This window comes from Penaeus japonicus, unplaced genomic scaffold (genome assembly GCF_977035675.1).
Source record: "Penaeus japonicus unplaced genomic scaffold, GWHDUDI00000001_assembly GWHDUDI00000036, whole genome shotgun sequence".
Lineage (NCBI taxonomy): Eukaryota > Metazoa > Arthropoda > Malacostraca > Decapoda > Penaeidae > Penaeus > Penaeus japonicus.
In genome coordinates, this window is record NW_028234438.1 from 13497621 (window position 1) to 13502435 (window position 4815).

The 4815-nt window shown below is 41.8% G+C and overlaps 1 protein-coding gene across 1 annotated transcript in view; it reads left to right on the top strand.

Annotated features, from left to right (window-relative positions):
* Nucleotides 1-4815, top strand: part of LOC122259085 (uncharacterized) — a 574783-nt gene that overhangs the window by 547217 nt on the left and 22751 nt on the right. The gene's annotated exons all lie outside the window — the stretch shown is intronic.

The window sequence follows — 4815 nt, forward strand, 5'->3', positions numbered from 1 at the left end:
TTCCTTCTTTACTGGATGTGTTAGTATAGATATAATAATAATTATGATAATACCACTTCCAGCTAATTAATTACTTCGCGTTATATTGTTATTGGATGTGTTGGCATAATGATGATGATAATACGAACACTATATTATGTATATCTGATTGCTAACAGCAGCCACCCGCCCCCCCCCCCCCCCATTCTCACGTCTACCTCCACCCTTCATCAGTCACTATACCGCATTCCTCTCATTCACCACACCTTCCTGCTTTCCTTTCCTCACTATATGCAAACTTTTAGAACCTTCTATTACCAACCACCGCCTCCCTTCACCTCTCTTAACTTTTTACTCCCTCTTCCCTCGTCCACCAGTGTCCTCAAACTCCATCACGGTCCATCCCTCTCCACCAGATGTTCAATATCTCCCCTCCCCCTCACTTTAACCAACGTCCTCTTTTCACATCCATCTCTCTACTCCATGCCCTCCCCCTCCGCCAACAAAAACACTTCATGCAAAATCGCCTTTCCCCTCAACTAACATACCCAACCCCTACTTCCCTCCATCCCACCCTCCCAACCCCTTGCCCCACCCTCCCTCCCTCCCTCCTCATCTACCCCCACACCCCCACCGAAATAACCCCCACCCAACCCACCTCCTTCCTCCTCCCCACCCTCCCCTTCCTCCTCCCTTCTCCCTACCCTCCCTCCCCTCCCACATCACTACTCATCTACCCCACCCCATAAAACCCCACACTCTCTTACCCCCCCCCCACGCCCACCCCTAACCCATCCCACAAACTAACCATCTACTTCTAACTACCCCCCACCGCCCCCCCCCCACCCACCCTCCTTTTCCTCCTCCCCCCTCGTCCTCCCTTCCTATAACCTCATCTACCCCCACGCCAACACACCCTTCCTCTCCACCCATCCCACCTCCCCCATCCTCATCTAAACCCCCAAACTTTTCCTCCTCTTCCTCTCCCTCCCCCCTTCCTCGTCTATCCCACCCCCAAACCCCTTCCCTCCTCCCTTCCCCTCCACTCTCCCCTCCCATCTTCATCTACCCCCCCCAACCCCCTCCCCCCCTCCCTCCCCCCTCCCTCCCCCACCCCACCCCCCTCCCACCAAACTCACATCAAAATCGTGCCTCACCACTAAAAAACCTAAATCCTACGGAACCACGACCCTCTCTTCCCATCTTCTCCACGAGAAACGGCACAAAAAAAAACCTGCGCCCTCTCCCTCTCCTCTTCCTTCCCCCCCTCTCTCTCCCTCTCTCTCCTCCTCCCGCTTCCCTCTTCCTCGTATTTTCTCCCGAGACCCCCCTCTCCTCCCTACCCCCTCTCTTCTTTCCATCTCTTCCCTCGCCTCATCCTCTCCTCCCCACCCTCCTTCCCTCATCCCTCCCCATCCAAGCAGATACGACGAAACCCACACAAAAAAACCGGTCCCTCTCTCCATTTCATGGTCGGCTCTCCTCGAGCGCCGAGAGCACTTGGACTACTTGGACTGGGACACTACGGCACTACTACCACTACTACTACTGGGCCGACAAGAAGTACCCTCACCTCTTCTACTACCTCGGTTCGAGCGAGAGCGACGAAAAACGACGAAAAACGACCCCTCGACTCACGTGTCCACAACGAACTCATTTTACATCCATCCAAAACAACTTTATTTACCAGGCCCTCTCACTTTTCGAGTGTCAAACTCACCACTCGAACTTTTCTGTCCAAACAGTAGTCCACATACTTCCCAGCCCTTCTCCTTTTTTTCCTTCGAGTGTCCAACCCGTCAAACCCCCACCTCACACTCTCTATATCAGGAGGACCAGCCAGCAGTATTCTAAAACTAAAATCTAAAAATACCTTTCTGATCCGAGCTAGACTAAATCCCGCTTCCCCTCCTCCAAATCCCCACCAAGACCACGATGGTCAATACGACAATCTTCTGACCGATTTGTCGTGAGTTGGGGGTGTTCGGGCGGGATTGATGGATTTAGGGGGGAGGGGAGGTGTAGGTCATTCATGATATGGGTTATTAGTATGTGGGGATATTCAAAGGGGGAATTAGGTTCCAACTTGTGAATGTTTGGGAAGGTTGGTTGAAAGCAGGAAGAGGACTTTCTAATGGTAAAACCAAATTCATTGAAATAACTACCGATAACTTCTTTTCCAACTGTTTTGGGTGATATGGGGGGGTGAGTGCTTGTGTAAAATTAGAAAATGGATGTTGGCAAATATGTGTGGGGGGTCGGTAAAGTGTTTGTGGGGGGGACTGGTTGGAGTAATATGTTGTAGATTCAGATTGGATAGATTTGTTATATATGATAGGTTTCGAAAGGAGGGTCGGGGGTGTAAAAAATAGCAAAGTACAAAAAAAAATATAAATTGTCCCAAAATTTGTGTATAAAGAGGTTTGAGTTGGTTATAAAACAGGTTTAGGAAGAAAAAAAGAATGGAGAAAAAAAGGAGGAGTTTTTTGGTGGATAAAAAGGTTGGGAGGGTTTTTGTGAAAGAAAAATAATCCGTCTGATGTAGGGGGGGTTTTTGGTGGAAGTTTTTGGGTTTTTTTTGAGTCAGGGAGGGTTGTGTTGTGGGTTTGGTGGGTGTGGGTGTGTTGTTGTTTTTGGTAGAAGGGGGTTAAAAATAAATGTAGATATTTTTTTAAGAAGGGGGTAAGGGTGGTGTGTGTGGAGTTGTCTATGGGGGGGGGGTAGTCCTCCATCGAATGTGAAAGATTTGTTTTTTGGAGATTTTGTTTTAATTTAATATTAAAACGCCCATAAACAAAAACACACCTGGATTTATTCATAAATTTATAGAATTTTAATAAAAAATTTAAACTTTTTTTTAAAAATCCCTGTACTCCGAAAAATAGTGAAATTGGAAATCATAGTCTTTCATAAAAAATAAATAAGAAAAAAAATGATTGTATGTACTTTAAACAACGAGAAAAAACTTAATGGTATAATGATGTAGACAGTTGAGAAACTCTGTGGAACAAAGGAAATAAAATAGGGACTTTGCTTTGGGTGGATGTAAAATATGATGTTGAATGTGGAGATGCTATTGAGGGTTGGTAAAATGTGGAGGTGTGTCACAAGTCACGAAGGTAGACATAGCAGGGAATTACTTGTTTTAAAATACTTATGCTATATTCATACAATCAAAAATGAAAGGCCTCAAACATAACGGCAAATAACCATAAAGATATTCTTTATCTTCTACATCTTAGTTCCGTGTCTGAAGGGCTTTGTTTCATTGTTGACTTCCAGTAACTAAAAGAATTCACCACGTTTATGTCCCCCCGATGCGTTCTGAGTAATTAATATACATTATTGTTTTTATTTTATATAAAATGATATGGCGGAAGAAAGGACGTGTAATTTCGTGGTACTGAAATATTTCCAAATGTACTATAATGATCGTTTGAAAACTATGATACTAAAACTCTATTACATTCAAATAATAAATTTGTAAAGTCATGCCATAACACCAACGAAGCAAAATAACAGAACGAGTTTTCCGAGAAACACCCCCGTCTTTTTATTTTTATTTATGATTTTTATACCTGCTCTTCGATGTAATTTTTAATAAAATGTGATTATACGCTTGATTTTTTATTTTCTCAATTCGTATTGCTTTACCTTAAACTTCCAAAAACTTAATTTAGTTATGAACATTGCATTTGTATAAAGCTAAATCGCCACCTACTGATACTACTTTGAATTTTTCTCGTTCACTCATTGGAAGAGTGGCACCTACCGCAAAAAAAAAAAATAATAAAACGCAACCTCGCGTGTGATGGATACTCCATGACTGTGGCCTCCCAAAGGGTAATTTACAGTGTCAAATTGTTTTCAAAATGAGAACGAAGGTGGATGGATAATTATGTGTTGGGTGGAATTTGGTGATGTTATTTAGGTGGATTAGAGGTGATGGGGAAAGTGGATAGAGATGAAGGCAGTGCAGATATATGGAATTGTCAGTAGTGTTATGGAGAGTGGATTAACAACAGGAAAAGGATGGATAAGGGTATAAAGAGGTATATGAGGACCCATGTTTTTGCAAAGTTGGTTAGAATAGGAGCAGGGGGTTGATGAAATGATGAGAACGCGGTATGCAAGGGACTGTATTGAGATAATAGCCGAAAGGCTAAATGATAGATATGCAGTGACACTATCTGACGTAAATGAGAATATGCTAAGGTTGGTAGATAGAGATAACAGCAGAGATGGAGATAGAGTTGTGATGAGACCGCTTATTAGAGATGAAAAATTGAATGATTGATGAAGATATGTTGATATAAATAGGATATTTTGTGGAGAAGATTGGGAGAGATGGAAACCGGAAGATTTCTTTGTTGTGTTATAATACTAATATTTTTTTTTTTTTTTTTTTTTATGTCCATGCAGATAGATATGAATAAGAGATATGCAGAACCTCGAACTCCACTAAAAACTCACTTCTACCACTCCTATACTCGCACACAAACAAATTAGACCAGGCCCATTACACAATCACAAATGATATTTAGATTAATCAAGACATTGTAAGATATGGAGAGACATAAATATATATAGATAAACATAGATAAATATAGATATACATAGATAGATATAGATAAACATATATAAATATAGATATACATAGATAGAGATAAATATGTATAGATACAGATATTGATAAAGATAGACATAGATGAATATAGATAGAAATAGACAGACATAGATAGATATAGACAAACAAAGAAAGATATAGATAGACATAGATACAGGAACAGACAGATAGTTAGGCAGATATACATAGGTATAAGGATAGATAGATAA